Below are 17,393 nucleotides of genomic sequence, written 5' to 3'. Positions count from 1 at the left end.
AAACTTCATGAAAGTGCATATAATATTAGCAAATGCAAACAAACCTGGCAATGGCTTAGGCAGACTTTTTCAAAGCCTTTGGGAAGCTGCCCTTTTAAGTATTCTGCATTCTTGTTGCTCTGTCTTGCTCTGCTTTCTCATTTTGTTTTTACTGCAAAAGTAGATTTCATACTTTAAAGAATACGGGTTGAAAAGAATTTAAAGGAGCTGTTTTAAGTGAGGGACCAGGGAAGGTTTGTGATGTACAACTATCAAAGGACAATTCACTTTTAAAAAAAACAAAACGATACCACAAAATAACCTTCTCTGTGAACTAAATAATAATTTGTTTCTCTCATTAAGCTGCCAGTTTTAATTATGAGTGCACAAATAGTTCTGTCAGGGCAGCTAAACTATTTTCACAGATTGCCTTTTATTCATGCTGTTTCTGCCTGTTTGTGACCTGATTGACCACTGCTTTTTGTCAACTTTTTTTTCCCTTTTCCTTTTCCTTTTTCCATTCCTGAGATTGGTGATTCTTTCTGGGAGTAGCCAGCTGTGATAAGTGATGAGACCAATCATTATGCCTTGCAGCCCATGAGATTCTTTTAGAAGTTGTCCTCCATGCATTCTGTGGAGAATCAGAAAAAGTCTGATATTTTTAAGATGCTCTATAAACAGAAAAAATAAGAATGTTTATGAGTATAATAATACTGTTGTGTTTACACCTGGGTAAGAATAAGTGATGAAAAGGTCAGCGCTAGCTGAAGTCCGACTGTTATTTCTTATACATCCTGCTGTCGGCTCCTACAGTTACAAAGAAAGCTGCTACAGGTCCCAGTGGTTAACACTTAAAAGCTTGCCAGCTTTTATACTTGGCAGGAGGCTTCAAAAGCTCAGGATTTGGTAGGCCAGTTTTCTCCATAGAAATGGATGTGCAGAGAGATAAGTAATTAAAAGTCTTTGGTCAGAGGGTCTTGTACAAAAATGTATTATATAAAGGGCAGTTGTCCACAATGTGGTCAATGTGTGGTCTGATGATCAGCCAGCACAGTAAAGAACAGTACACAGAGAGATGGAAGAGAGGGAGTCACTGAATGCAAAAGCTCCAAGAGATCACAAAAAGAGGAAAACTCCAGTGGCCAGAGTTACAGCAGCAAGAAGTTGGCCCCAGGAAGCAGGAAGACATTAGAGGAGACATATGCATCATGTTTCTGGGGGTTTTCCTCAAGTCTTGACCAGAAGGAAGGGTTCCCTGGAAGCTGAAAAAAGTCTATCAGTGAAAGAGTGCTTGTCCCATTAAGTTGGCAATTGATTGTGGATGACAGCTAAGGGATTCTGGTCTACCCTGTATCAATAGAGCAAGTCTGCTAAAAACAAACAAACCCAACCTTAATGCATTGAACAACAACAACAAAACAACAACCAGCCATCAGATCTTGAAAAGTAGTGAACTACTAATGTTGAAGCAGGAACTCCTCTGAAGAAAATAAAAGAGGTATCCAGCCTCTTTTTCAGTATTTTGCTAATTCTTTATGATAATTTGACACACACACACTTGAAAGTCTCATTATCACCTCACTGACATGCCTGAATAAGGTGAGTCCCCCCCCCCCAATAATTCTTAGAATGCACCTGCTGAAATCCAATTAATATATCTCCCTTTCGGGGCATAAGAGAAATGGTCCCATGAAAGTTGAGATATTCTCTCCACCACTTTAGTTTTAGTTTGCTGAGAAGTATAACTTCTGCTTTTGCAACTTCATTTTGATTGTGTTTTATTCTTTTAACAGTTTTTAGTGTGTATATATATATATATATGCAGGTTTTGGTGTCCTCGGGTGTCTTCCCGTGTAAAAGTTGGGGTGTCTAGGCGACGTTTCGACGAGGTCTCACTCGTCATCTTCAGGCTGGTGCTTTCGGCTTCTTGTTACTGGAACAGAGCAGGATCTCAGTGTTTGAGTTCCTATAAATAAAAACCATGGTGGCACCTCCGGATGCTGCACCCCCCTGCAATCCCTACACAGATCTGGCTGACACAGGCCACAAAACCACAGCTCGCCCCTATACACGAAGCCAAGCCAGAGCACAACTAAGTGCAGTACAGCCATCCTCTCAGAAAAACTCTTCACAAAGTTCAAGAGGTCAAGACACAAAGACTTTAGCAACTAATCCACACCTAATGACCCACCTAAGTGGTACTCAGGATATCACTCAAGAAATCACTCAAGATATCCCTCAAGTAATTAAGGAACAAAAGAAGAAAAGGCACACTAGCCTGGGAACTTCCTCTCTGCCCAGAACATTGGAGGCTATACACCACACCCCCTCAACGTATTTATAGGAACTCAAACACTGAGATCCTGCTCTGTTCCAGTAACAAGAAGCCGAAAGCACCAGCCTGAAGATGACGAGTGAGACCTCGTCGAAACGTCGCCTAGACACCCCAACTTTTACACGGGAAGACACCCGAGGACACCAAAACCTGCATTCCTGTACCCGTGAAAATCTACGAAAGCATATATATATATATATATATATATATAATATTTCTACTGAAGAGCATGATACACACTAGTTATTTGCTCATTTACAAATGAATGAATGTTTGCTGGCCTGTGGATAAGCGTAAGATTCACTAATGTATCTGGACAAGACAGCAAGAGACTTCTTGGTGCTTTTTGCTAATGAAATACAAGGTCAGACGTTTGCTGAAAGATAAATTGTAGACAGCCCTGCAACTCTTTTTTTTTTTAAAAAAGAAAGCTTTGATCTATCAGACAGCATTAAGAGCAAAATATAAAAGAGCTTAAACAATGAAACGCCACCTGCATAATTAAATTTTAGTATTTAGCTCTTCTGTGTACACACAAATCAGAACTTCCTTTCATATTCTGTGGTGTTTTCAGTTCCGCTCATGTAAATACTTTGTTCAAGGTAGGGAAAGGATGCCTAAAACAGTAGCCTAGGCCTCTTCAGAAATACTTTTAAGACCCATTACTTTCATAACTATCTGCCACAAATTATCTTAAAAGGAAGATTAAGCAGTATAATCCTTTCATTTAAGGAAGCTGGCAGCTACATCAGTCAAATTTTGAGCAAAATAGTTCCATTGGTATTAGCGAGTGACATAAAAAGGATTCCATTCATGTGAGATAGATAATGGTTAAAGGTTAATCAAGCATAAGTGACAATCAATGGCAGCACTCCCTTGCCCTATACATTTTGCTTAGCTCAGATAAGCATAGCTAGACATATAGTACCAACCTGGATACTCCAGAGACTGAGTAGCTTTTACAATAACACTTTTACACTTTAAAAATATCATCCAGGAATACAATAGTGTAAAATAGTGTTTCCACTTGATGAATCCTCACTCTTCATAAGGATCTGATTCTGCAGCCTGGTCTTGGTCACCACCATAAGTGGCAGAGAATCTTTTGGCATATTTTGTTGTCCCACTCCCATTCCCTCAAATTGCTACCTCTCCTCCTTTCCTCTCCCCCTTCCAAATTTGAGCAGAAGGTCTCCTAGGGAGGAATTTTGGTTCCACATTACTTGTGAACCAGGTATTTTAGGAAGCTGTCTTTGGAGGCTTACGAAACCAGTCCAATATGCTAGAAGAAGAAGAAGAAGAAGAAGAAGAGGAGGAGGAAGAAGAAGAAAGAAGAAGAAGTTGTTCATTACATTAAGTTACCTGTGTAAAAAACAAAAGAAAGGAAAAGAAAGGAAAATATTTATTGTGCAGTTGACTATCTGCTACACTCGGCAATCAATATGATCTGGTGAAAAACATAGTGAGGAATTCCCCTCTGTATAGAAGCAGAACCCAGCAGTCGAAAACTCGGTGTACTACTTACTAGACCACTCCAAAATGTCTTGTTTTGAAATGATGAATGGCTATTGTCTTTCTGCTGTTTGCAGGTAGTCAGCGCTGGGGGTGGGGGGAGGAGAGACTAGCCTCATGATATTATAAATGGCAACAGCTGCCGCTATTATGCCTCACTTGCACAGATAAATTTTAATCCAACTAGATTCAAGGTGAGGGGGTGGTTTTGATTGTTTACACTCTTAAACAGGGGATATCTATAATGAACTCTCTCCCTACCCTATTACCTCTCACAGTCTTCCTTCCTTGACACTCTTTAGCACACTTCCTGACTATCTGCCTTGCATGACATTTCTGGTGTAGATAATTTCCCTGATACTTCTGCTCAGACCCCTTGGCCCACTGAAGCCTTGCCTACTAGGGTCACATGGTGGATTCCAGTGAGATCTCATGGAATGCTTCCTAGAGTTCTCTGACATCTTGCTAGAGCCCAGTGGTGACAGGGGCAGGTGGGGCACCCCCCCCCCAAGGATTCGACTTCCTGAGGCAGCTGCTTCAGCCCACCTCATAGGCTGGCTGGCTCTGCTTCTGTTCACTCATCCTGCATTGGCCACACCACTTTCTATTTGTTTTGCAATCAGCTACTATTGCTTGATAGGGACGCGGGTGGCGCTGTGGATTAAACCACAGAGCCTAGGTCGGCGGTTTGAATCCCTGTGATGGGGTGAGCTCCTGTTGCTCGGTCCCTGCTCCTGCCAACCTAGCAGTTCGAAAGCATGTCAAAGTGCAAGTAGATAAATAGGCACTGGTCCGGCGGGAAGGTAAACTGCATTTCCGTGCACTGCTCTGGTTTGCCAGAAGCGGCTTAGTCATGCTGGGCACATGACCAGGAAGCTGTACACCGGCTCCCTCGGCCAATAAAGCGAGATGAGCGCTGCAACCCCAGAGTCGGTCACGACTGGACCTAATGGTTAGGGGTCCTTACTATTGCTTGATGGTCCTCCCACACCCTGTATTAGGGCCTACCTATAGCTTAGAAATGGAGTCACTGGTGTGGTGAGCATGGGCACCAACATAGTTCCTATGGCACCCAAAAAGTATCTTAGTAACTATTCCCTGCAAAAGCCACAATGCATATGAGACTGTTTGCTCTTCCTGCTCAGCTTCCACTACATGCTCCCGTGGCAGCCATTTTATGACAGGTATCACTGGAATTTTCTCAAAACTCTGAATATGCCTACTGGAGCAAAAAGGGGGGCAGACCCAACGAACACATACGCAGGTCTGCAATGAAAATTGTGCTTTCTCTAAGAGCAATATCTGTTTTTCTAGGTGGGGGGTGTTAGGAGGGGATTTTGAGAGAAGAATCAACCACAGACGATAGGGTGCAAACCTCTTTTCAAATAATCTGTGTGAACCCCCTGCCACTTTTTCCCACCTGCATGTTTTCAAATGCATACTTTCTTGAAAATATAAATATGTAATCTCATGTGGGAAAGGGGGCTCTTGTGTGGGGGGGGGTGGAGAGAGAGAGAGAGAGAGCGAGAGAGAGCGAGAGAGAGAGAGAGAGAGAGAGAATTAAGAATATGGTAGTCTGGGACAGAAACAGGATTAAGCAAGGCTTTCCAATTGCTTCCCCGCTCTACATTCTCCTGCCACAGCTGTTTTTTCCCTAGGACTGAGCAGATGTCACACTTTCCTTTCATCTGTATCTGTCTGTAATGTGCTCTTACAAGCCATGGTGAAGAGAAGGTTCTGCCCATTGGCTCGAGAGAAACAGCCACCACCTGAACAAATGGTTGTCTGGGTTTCAGTCTCACAGCTATTTAGCTTAATTCCCTGAAGAAGGATGTCTCTGTGCTCTAGACCCAGCAGTGGTCTCTGTCTGTTAAGTAGATCTTGATACCCAGGATGAACTTAAACCAAATGCCAAACAGTGGAAGCTTTGCCAGGATTTCTACTGTTAGTTTTGCAGAGTAAAGTTAAAAGAGCTTGACATGCATCATAGCATTTTGCTGCAGCGTGATAAAATTTATAGCGCTGGCGAGCAGGGCCTTAGCTTTGGAATTATCGGCCTATCCAGCTTGATGCTGGAGGCAATGTGCATGAATAGAGTCCAGATCCCGGCAGTGTAAAAATGCTTTCCTAACCACTGATGAGCTAAAATATGAAATAACTGAAGGGTGAACCAGGGAATTGGCTTTGGTGAAGAATGTTTTGCCAATCATTCAGTGATTGCTGACAGGATTACAAGCTGAGCTTTGTCGGCCAAAGAAGAAACAAGAAAGAAAATGAACAGGAGAAGCTCATGCCAAATGGGAGGCTGATAGCTGTGAACGAGTGAAGTACTATCATTTCAGCTAGCAATGCACTGCTGGAATGGGTTTTGTAGGGTCTTACTTCAGTAATCGGAACCACAACAGATTCAAACTTGATGTGTCAAAAGATGGGACAATCACCTGATGTGCACTACATTCTGCCACTAGCATATAAAGTGTAAAAAGGTAATTGGAAAGTGCATAGTAGATGATAATATATGACAGCTGTCATTTTATCAGGATAGCAGTTTGGAGTGTGCCTGCAGATGGGAACTGGGAGTCCAGTCCAAGGAGCAACAAGGGTAAACCAGAAGAAACAAACACAGAACAAACCAGGACTAAAGAAGATCAGAAATGCATATCAGATGAAGTTAAGGGGAGATAACTAACAGTCCCTTATTTAGGGCCTTCTCAGCCAGAGGGCACAGCCTCTGACCCAGAAGATGGGTCTCCTACAGTACATCTGTCCCTCAGCCTCACAGAAGACAATCTTTACAAAATAATGTGAAGGCCCTTTAAACAAACATCTCCTTCAGAAAGTGGAGACTCCTCCACTTCAGATCTAGTCAGCCTAAGGTAAAGGTAAAGGGACCCCTGACTATTAGGTCCAGTCGATACCAACTCTGGAGTTGCTGCGCTCATCTCGCTTTATTGGCTAAGGGAGCCAGCGTACAGCTTCCGGGTCATGTGGCCAGCATGACTAAGCCGCTTCTGGCGAACCAGAGCAGCACACGGAAATGCCGTTTACCTTTCCGCTGGAATGGTACCTATTAATCTACTTGCACTTTGACATGCTTTCGAACTGTTAGGTTGGCAGGAGCAGGGACCGAGAAATGGGAGCTCACCCCGCTGCAGGGATTTGAACCGCCAACCTTCTGATTGGCAAGTCCTAGGCTCTGTGGTTTAACCCACAGCGCCACCCACGTCCCAGTCAGCCTACATAAGGTTTAATTCGGCTCCAGCTCTCTGTGAACCAGCTTCTCTTGCCTTAGCTTCAAAGAGCTGTCCAAGGTTCTGTATGCTCTCTCCTTGGTCCTGACTTACAACTGCACAATCCTTGCTTCCCTTTTGAGCCTTAGGTAACCACAGAAAGTGGACATGTGTCAGGGATTCTGCATATATCTAAACATATTTATAAAGAATTGAAAAAGAAAATGAGAGCTTGGTGGTCTGGTGGTGAGAGATCACACTCTGTGGTCATCAAACATGGGGCCTTTCACCAGGTAGGCAGTGGTTGATTAAGGAGACTCAAAGTAAGAGAAGGCAACTGTCCTTCTCAATTATTTGTTCCAATATCTAGACTCAAATGGCACATTACCTTGAGCATGGATGGTGGCTGCATTTACTTATCACATTTAATAGCCTTTGAAAGACCTTCTGCCCGTTAATTTGTCTAATCCCATTTTAAGCTTTAGCCCTACTATGCAGTAACTACAAGCATCAAGGCGATTTGGAGGAGGGTGGGGTTCTGGATATATCTCAGTTTCCCATACAACTGATGTAACTTCTGTTTCTATGACTTCTGCTTTTTTATATAAAAAAAACTATTTTAAAGAAAAGCTGAAATGGAAGTATGCAAAAAAGGATAACTTTAACAATTATTTAAACTGCAGGATACATAAATATGTGATTGGAATAGAAGATGGAGTATGAAATAAAGCAGATTTGAAACTGCATATATGCGGAAATACAATACTATTGTCTCATTGGGGACCATTCAGTCAAAAGGAGTGTAATTGTTAAAATTTATTTGCATTCAGTATATAATTGCAGGATGTAAGCATTTCACTAGCAGGGCTAAGTACATGTGTGGTGTGAGATGGGGGATAAGTGCACAATTGTCGATCTGCAACTGATATAGAAACACCCTAGCATTGTTCTGGTAGAGGCAGGTTATCCAAAAGATTATAATTATGACTCATGAGTACATATATATTCCTTTAAAAAAGTTAAAATACTATGATCTAAAATTTTGACTTGCACAAAAAGTAAAACATAATGCATTTCATTTATTAGTTCATAATGTTCATGCATAAATCAGGCAAAGTCTATATTTGATTTCTGCAGAATATATTCAGCTCTTTGTCAGATGCCCGCCAGTTTATTTCAGTAATTTTTATTTTATCAAAAGAGCACTGTACTTGCATTGAATTTGTGCATCCCTTTTGCCATAAGTCTCTGCTAGTAAATCATCAAAGACTTAATGAACCTTGTGGTTACCATATTTTCATTCTTCCCATAGATGCCAGCCTCTGCAGACTATGCAAGCCTAACCATATTCAATCATAAGGACAGTGGGGGGAGGGGGGCTACTTAAACAATACTGTGAATTCACATTGTCTTTTCTAGTTTTAAAAGCACACCACTCTTCTTCTTCTTTTTAGGTAAGGGGGCAACATTTAGCAGCATTTTCTAAAAGCCCTATACTGTTCAGTTCACATGCAACAAAACATAGTTTGGAGATTGACAGTGCAATTCTAGACACATCTTCTGGGAAGTAAGACCCAGTCAGAGGGGCTTAATCCTATATACGTAGGTGGTCATATGATTGGAGCCTGGAAATATAGCAGAGGTTCCGAAGCTGCCTCTTTGCCCTCTCTTTTTGTATAGTGTTCTTCAAGTGTTCAAAGCCTCACCTGATGAAGGCAGAATGAGGATGCACTAGCTGGTCTGCCCCTCCACAGCACATCTTCATCACCTGGCCCCTCTTTCCATTTCTTTTATTGCTAGGAGGCACCCTCAGAATATTTATACCAACGTGCTAATACTAATAATACTAATACTGCCACTGTAGGCGGCTCCCAACAGAATATTAAAAGCATGATAAAACATTAAACATTAAAAACTTCCCTAAACAGATGTCTTCTAAACTTCCCTTCAGATGTCTTCTAAAAGTAAGATAGGTGTTTATTTCCTTGACATCTGATGGGAGGGCATTCCACAGGGCGGGTGCCACTACCGAGAAGGCCCTCTGCCTGGTTCCCTGTAACCTCACTTCTTGCAGTGAGGAAACCGCCAGAAGGCCCTCGGAGCTGGACCTCAGTGTCCAGGCTGAACAATGGGGGTGGAGACGCTCCTTCATGTATGCTGGGAAGTCATGATAATATGTAATAAGAACGTGGGTTTCTTTGTCATATTTGAATGAGTTGCTTTGTCGCTGCCTTTGTGGAATTTAATTTAGCTCCCTTAAACAGCTATATCCCAGGATAAAAGCAAATTGAAGGTGGCTTACAAATAAAAATAAAAATCTGAACAAAAATTGAAATAAACCTAAAAAATAAAACAAAATAAACAAGCAGTGCCAGGAAGCATTGTCAAAAGTTTAATGTGATCTACATAATTGTGAATATTGTCATATGGCTCTTTCCAAGCATTTTTGTCATACAGAGTGCTATGCTGAACATGCTAATCCTTGCAACAACAACAAAACCCTCTTGAAAGCCATTGTTCACAAAATGACTGCTACGTGGTGTCTGTTTTGTCTATGCTAGCCTGACACATTTATTTTTGAATCTGTCCTCCAAATATAATTACTGGTAACTCACCCAGCTTTTCAACCCGGATGACTCTAAATATTAGGTGAAAAAGTTTAATGGGTATCTTTTTGAATCACATTAAATTGTCTATGGTGAACGATGTATTTATCATTTTGTAAGTCAACGTGGTCAAAGCTGTTCTTTCTGAAAACAACACATGAAGAAGACAAGGCAGGTATATGCACAGCTGTGCTGAGTTTTACTTTAAAACCTTGCTATTGGCATGGGAGGTTGGTGTGGCCAGATATGTTCAATTGCTTTTCTTCTATATAAGCTGTCTAGAATAGTAAATCATCTAACAGGGAGTGCTAGGTTTCTTGTGTATTGTAAAATGAAAGTGTCTGAAATATGGAGCAGGGCAGCTAAACGGTTTGGTTACATTTTACTAGTAAAGTCTCACTGCCATTCTCTCCTGTATGCATTCCAGATGTTTGGATGCGTTGAGGAACACATTTTCTGAACCTTTCAGATCCTTTTGAACCCTTGATCACTTTTTCATCCCCTCATCATTAAATCCAGCATTGACATACAAATACAGCTTCTACCCTACAAGTAACAATTAATACCACAGTTTAGAAATAACATGTGGGCTGCTGCCACAATAAGTCCACGTTGGCTCCTATCCTTGCGCACTGGCTTATTGTATTTTCGTCATAATCAGTTCCCTTGTTTATAGCCAAACACTCTGGAATATCTGGGAACAACCTGTAATATGCTCAATATACTATGCTGCTGTGGTTTATTCATGCTAAAAAAAAATAATCAAAACAAATGACATGCACGATATGCCATGGCTGCATTTCTCGAAGAAAAAACAAAACAAACAAAAACCTAAGAAAAAAATAGGCAATAACTTGTATCATTTACTTACCCAGTTTGATGCTTGGAACCCTTCAGTCTCTATCAACTCTTTTCTTAGTATTGATTTGTCAGAGAAGGATTTGGGTACTAGGAAGCTAATCAGACAACTGAGCCATCTACCATAGTTCGGTATTGTCTATCCCAGAGGTGCCTAACGTGTGGCCCTCCAGATGTTCTTGGACTACAAATCCTATCACCCCCCCACCATTGTAGCTGGGGCCAATGGGGCTTGTAGCCCAATAACATCTGGAGGACTACAGGTTGACCACCCCTGGTCTTTACTAACTTGAAACAGCTCTCCAAGGTTTCTGAGAGGAGCCTTCCCCAGCCCTACCTGGGGATTACAGAAACCAAACTTAGGTGTTTTGCATACCAAGCATGCACTCTACGACTGAACTCTGGCCCTCCCTAAAACCAGAGATGCCTGGGAATCCATCTGGAACCTTCTTTATGTGAACCATGTGTTTCTGAGCTATTGTGAAAAGCTCACCTCACAACTTAGACAAGCTTTTACAAGCCCCTCAAAGTTATTCCCTGAACCTGACTCAGGAGAACTTCACTGGCACCTCTACATGTAAACTCTGGCAACTTTCTAGCCAATAGCTCCAAAAAGTGATTGCTCTTGATTGGGGGGGGGGAATTACCCTTGCTTATAGAATCCCCGCTACAGGGTGAGCTCCCGTCCGTTGCTCGGTCCCTGCTCCTGCCAACCTAGCAGTTCAAAAGCATGTCAAAGTGCAAGTAGATAAATAGGTACCACTCTGGCAGGAAGGTAAACGGCGTTTCTGTGCACTGCTCTGGTTCTCCAGAAGCGGCTTAGTCATGCTGGCCACATGACCCAGAAGCTGTACGCCAGCTCCCTCAGCCAATAAAGTGAGATGAGCGCCGCAACGCCTGAGTCGGTCACGACTGGACCTAATGGTCTGGGGACCCTTTACCTTTTTTTATAGAACACTAATACATGAGAGAAGTCTAAGCTAGAACCTGTTTTCCATGACAAGATTTGAGGCTGAATGAACCAGGCCTATGTTTTGCAGCAAAAAAATGATTGGTTGTCTATATTCACAAGTTCTATCATCTTGGAAGCTAGCAGTGTATTCTGTCCAAGTCTACTTTGAAGTGAGAATCACTGAGTTAAATGGGGCTTACTTCCAGGCCATGTGTGTGTAGGACTGAAGCCTGAATGCAATGTACAGAGTCAACCTTTGTTCACATACAGACCTGACTGTACAAGGCATACATTTCGTGTTAAATGAAGAAACTATTCTGCCCCATATTCATTTTGCTCTGAGAGTCCTGTGTGGCCATATTTTGATTTATAATATGTTTTGCTATGTGATGGAGGCAGCACAAGATAGCTCTTGTTCCTTTTTGTTATTATTCTTTGTGTGTTTATTGGCAAGGATGGGTAGGTGGGTGAAAAAGGTTGTATATGATGAATGGATTTTGTTTTCTGGGTGACAGAGATTATTAGTTAATACATCACTTTGTACACTAGGGGCTAGCACCTGAACAAGGATTATTGGCACCATGCTGAGGGGTTGTGGCTCAAATTCCAAACAGGAGAGAGATCCACTGAGACTATTTAAAATGTTCTTACATTACATGCGCAATCTGGGGATTTGAGATGCTAATGTGAAAGGTATGCTGCATTACACATTCTTAGATAACAGAGCTACTCTTTCTTCCATGCGATTTTGTATTAACTTTGAACTTGATGAGAACAGCGCAAGATGAAAAATATGAGAAACAGAAGTAGAAAATAACACACACACAGGTTGTGTCCTGCAACCTAATGTTGCTGTGTATCTTTCCTACTGAAATGGTTCAGTTAGCCATTCCCTCTAAGCAGGGTATTGTACCTTGCTCTTCTTTCTCTCCATCCTATTTTCCCCATAGACCTTTTCCAACTGACCACATACCATGGCTACTTTGCATGTTTTGGCCTTATTGGGTTTTTTTATTGGGGTAGGGATGCCCCCTTAGTATTTTCGGGGGGGGGATCTGCATCTGTGGACCTCAGGATTTGCATGAACATGCTGATGCCTTTTTTTTTTTCCTCGCATGTCCCATTTTGGCTACAATTTTCTTGGCACTCAGCATCTGTGTCCACTGTGGAAGGGTATTGTATCCTGTAGTCTCTATGAATCTGCATAAACCACTAAGGAGTCCATGCCTTCAAGCACTTGATAGATAAAAAAGAGGAATAGACCTGTGATGCCCTAATTCTCATACCAAGGATGACTGCCGACACCACTTTTTCCCACTGAACTTGACTGAGAAGTCCACACCTTCCTTCTGTATGCTATTTACTCTGTAATATAGACTGTAATATATGAATGAATTTATTATTTCGGTCACAGACCAGTTCCCGCTCACGTACAAAATCAGGGAAGTCATGAAACACAATAGGGACACATTTAAATTTGCAGTTCAGTATAACAGGGACAGTGCAGATATAGCAGCAATTAAAATATATAAATTAGAACTTACTCAGACTGTAATATAGTGCCTTCTGTCATTGTAAAAGCCAAGATTGTCTGTTTTTCTTTCAGATAAAGATAGGCTAGTCCAACCCAATTTCCCACAAATATATATCTGAAGCACCTGAAATATGAAGTCGCAGGTTCTGCAGTGCATGGTATTTTAGTGTTCATGGACATACAGCATGTTGATATTAGAAATGAAGCGCCTGCTCTTCCACTCACCAATATTTAACTTCTGAAGAAACTAGGGTGAGGTGGGGAGCACCAAATAAAGGCGTGTTCCATTTCCACTGCAAGCAACCAGTAGCTTATATTTTGCAGCCAGGAATTCTTCCTGTTGACCTCATTCCTCCCATATCCTGCATGCTCATCTATTTGGGGCCTTAAAAAAGCCCATAGACCAGGGGTCAGCAACCTTTCTCAGCCGTGGGCTGGTCCACTGTCCCTCAGACCGTTTGGTGGGCTGGACTATATTTTGAAGGGAAAAAATGAACAAATTCCTATGCCCCACAAATAACTCAGAGATGCATTTTAAATAAAAACACACATTCTGCTCATGTAAAAACACCAGGCAGGCTCCACAAATAACCCAGAGATGCATTTTAATAAAAGGACACATTCTACTCATATAAAAACACGCTGATTCCCAGATCATCCATGGGCCGGATTAAGAAGGTGATTGGGCGGGATCTGGCCCCCGGGCCTTAGGTTGCCTACCCATGAAGTAGACAATAGTACCTCCATGTGACTTTTAAGGTTATGAGAGAGGTCGCCAAATTCTTCTTTTAAAACTTTACATTGACCATAGACTAATGTTTTTAACTACAACTGTTTGTTCCTGATTCCTTTCTGGTGCCTAAGAGGAGGAATGACTGCTGGGAGGAACACTGGGAGAAGGAGCACCATGGTGTACATCGTGGTGTACAAAGTGGACATCTTTACCTGTCTCAGCTGCAACAAAACATGTCTCTTCTCTATTTGGTCTCTGCAGCCATAGCAGGTGCTTTTGTAACCTTCCAACAGTTTGACTTCACCCCCAAAGGCACACTCCTCCATTTTCTCCCAAAACAGACGGATGCCAATAACAATTTTGTATTCAATATGCTGCTTATGAGTGTCTACTTTTCAAGATCCAGCTAGAGTATATATAAAAACCCCCAAACAATTTAATATATCAGTTACTTCAAAAGGTATCGTTTATTGGAAATGACCTTTTGTTACTTGGTAACTGTGTGATTTTCAGAATATATTAGAAAATTATAATTAGCATGAGTTTAGCATAATCTTTTCTGGTCTTAGAAACATTGAGTCTCACTATGGGCATGTGAATTAACACTGGGAAGTTCACCTTAGGGTCACTGCAATTGTAAGATAATGCTGAACAAAGTCAAATTAATTTAGAGCAATCTATAGAAAGACTCACTACCGTTCTGCAGAAAATATGCAGTATTCTGTAAATTGAAGGGCCTGCAGAGCAAAGATGTCAAGCTCAAAATAAACATGCGCCTTTCCAAAACTGCAGTAGAAATAATAAATTGGAAATGCAAATCTACTTTAACTCAGCGTGAATCTTCCAAACCAACTTCATTTTGCAAAGTTCCTATTTTCCATTTTGACTAGTTTGCATTTTATCACAGTAACATTTTTACCAAACTTAGGGATACAGGAAGTTTTCCTAGGCTAGGGATGGCTAGTGGGAAATATTTTTCTCTTCTCATAGACCTACATCATATCAATAGAAGCATTGTAAATATTAACAATATGTCAGTTAACACCTCTGCATGGAAGTCAATCCCTCTTTCCTCTTATATAGCACTGGAAAAGATGCTTGAGAAGTTATCAAAACAATGCAATGAATTACTGGACTAATTTTCTTTTTAATCAACTATCAGGTTTGGCTGTTGCTCAGAGAGAAGTTCAGTCGTGAGATAATATCATTGCTCCACTTATGCATTAGTAACTATCGACAGATCAGGAAATGGAAAATAGAAACAAGTGGAAATTGTTTCAATGGAGGGAAGTAATAAGTGGGGTCCCCCAAGGATTTATATTAGGTCCAGTGATACTTAACTTTTTCGTAAATGATATACAGGAGGAGTGAAAAGCAGGATAGCCATATTTGCAAATGACTAATAAAAGCCTATGCAGATAGGTTTTAATAATTCCTTTTAAAAAAAGAAAAGTACAGTCATACTTTGATTCCTTCAACTTTGTAAGTTGAACAGCCTACTTCTCAAACGTTCTGGCTCCCAAATGATCAAAACCCGGAAGTAACTGTTCTGGTTTTTTAATGTTCTTTTGGAAGCTGAACGTCTGACAGGGCTTGCGTGGCTTCCGATTCAGAAGCCAATCAGAAGCCATGCTTTGTTTTCAAATGTTTTGAAAGTCAGACGGACTTCCGGAATGGATTCCATTCAACTTCCAAGGTATGACTGTATTTGTTTTAAAATTAAATATGCATAAGAAAAAAAATTGTTTTCATATGAATCCATCATATCTTTACATTACTGTAAAGATGCTTTATCTTTACATTACTGTAAAGATGCTGTAAAGATACTGTAGAGAAAAATATTTATTACTTAATACTTAGTATCAAATAATAAAATGGTAACTTTTATCAAACAATAAAATAAGCCTTGTTCAATCTCTAGCCTCTCCAGGAATACCATCAACATGAAAGACGGTTACCTGAGAAGTCAAAGAGCTAGCAGGCTAGATAGACCCAATGATCTGGTTCAGTAAAGGGAATCATGACTAACTTATCTCACTGATTCCAGTGGGGCCAACATGTGACTAAGTTAACCTGGATCCAAAACCAAAGTCAGATTTTGCAACAGCAATCTTATCTTGGAAAATGGGGTGGAGACCTCAGAGCTATTGGGTTTAGTCAACTTTTTTTTTCTTTCTGGCAAACAAAATACAATTTGACAGTAACACTTGGGAACCATCGTGTAGACAATGTACCAAGAACATAAGAAGATCCTGCTGGATCAGGCTAATGACACATCTAGTCCAGAATCTGTTCTCAAAGTGGCCAACCTGGAAAAACACAAGCTATTTGCCAAATTACAAATGAGAGTTTTTCAGTGTCAGTGAAGAATTCTTCTTAATTAAGACCTGCTTAAGGGTGAAACACTTCAAGACTTTTACCAACAGAAGTTCACATAAATGCCTCAGTGTCTTTGCTGTAGAGGCAATTCAATGAGTGCTTACAAAGGCAGAGATTATTTCAGTTTTCTAAATACAGTGGTACCTCAGGTTAAGAACTTAATTTGTTCTGGAGGTCTGTTCTTAACCTGAAACTGTTCTTAACCTGAGGTACCACTTTAGCTAATGGGGCCTCCCCCTGCTGCCGCGCCACCAGAGCACAATTTCTGTTCTCATCCTGAAGCAAAGTTCTTAATCTGAGGTACTATTTCTGGGTTAGTGGAGTCTATAACCTGAAGCATTTGTAACCTGAAACGTCTGTAACCCAAGGTACCACTGTACATCAGTTATACATCGGTATAGTTGATCAGTAAACCAGCACTGATGTGTTTTGCTCATTGAGAGCCAATCAACAATAACACTGTACAAAAGATTCAGAAAAAACCTCAATTCCATTTTCAAATATGTTGCATGTCCATAACTTTTGTTTTACCACTTCAAAGTAAAAAAGGATTGTTACAGATCTGAAAACTCACGAGGGAACTGATGAACACGGATCATAATAAATCTCCTTGTAGAACTTGTTCCAAATTTGGAAAATATTATTTACATTTTGCAGTCAAATTCACACCTGTGAATTCATAAGAACTGAATATTTAAATCACTTTAATCACTTGTTTTCATCAGCACTAGTATTTTCATGTAGATAATTGCATTGCAAAATAAGACCACTTCTTCTGTGATCAAAAACACATTATCCCACATTCCCTAGCAGAGGAGCCCCTTTTAGATACAAATATTTTAGTTTGGGTAAAACAACCTGAACATAACAAAGGATCCGTCTTGGAACTTGAAAGTTACAGACTGATGAAAACAAGTTCATTGTACCCAGATTGATGGGCACACATTGTTGGTAAAGATATGCTTACTGGAAGGGAACACCAAAACAATGTGACAGCTGTAAAGGTTCTGTGCTTTGAAATCTTTCAGAAAGATAGTACTTCTCTTGAGTGATGCCTTCAGTTCCTCTGCTGGTGACCTCTCGGGAAGCTTGCAACTTCTGAGCTGTAATGGTGCCCATCAAAATTGACACACACTTTATTCTGTGAGTCAGATGACTCTCCTGTGGATAGATTTGTGTGTGTGTGTTGGGTTGTGGGGAGAGATAGCCTTCATCACATGTTTGGGCACAGACTACAGGCATCATAGTATGTTATTAATGCAATGCAAGAGTTAC

The 17,393-nt window shown here is 40.9% G+C and overlaps 1 long non-coding RNA gene across 1 annotated transcript in view; it reads right to left on the bottom strand.

Annotated features, from left to right (window-relative positions):
• Positions 1-396: 396 nt before the first annotated feature.
• Positions 397-17,393, bottom strand: part of LOC309369641 — an 18,111-nt gene continuing 1,114 nt past the window's right edge. The window contains exon 3 of the long non-coding RNA XR_014168209.1: positions 397-610. This is a non-coding gene — a long non-coding RNA (uncharacterized lncRNA). The remainder of the gene's footprint in view (positions 611-17,393) is intronic.

Source organism: Podarcis melisellensis, assembly GCF_964234715.1.
Source record: "Podarcis melisellensis genome assembly, chromosome: 5".
Lineage (NCBI taxonomy): Eukaryota > Metazoa > Chordata > Lepidosauria > Squamata > Lacertidae > Podarcis > Podarcis melisellensis.
Note: the sequence above shows the minus strand (reverse complement) of the source record. Positions and strands in the feature narration are given on the sequence as shown.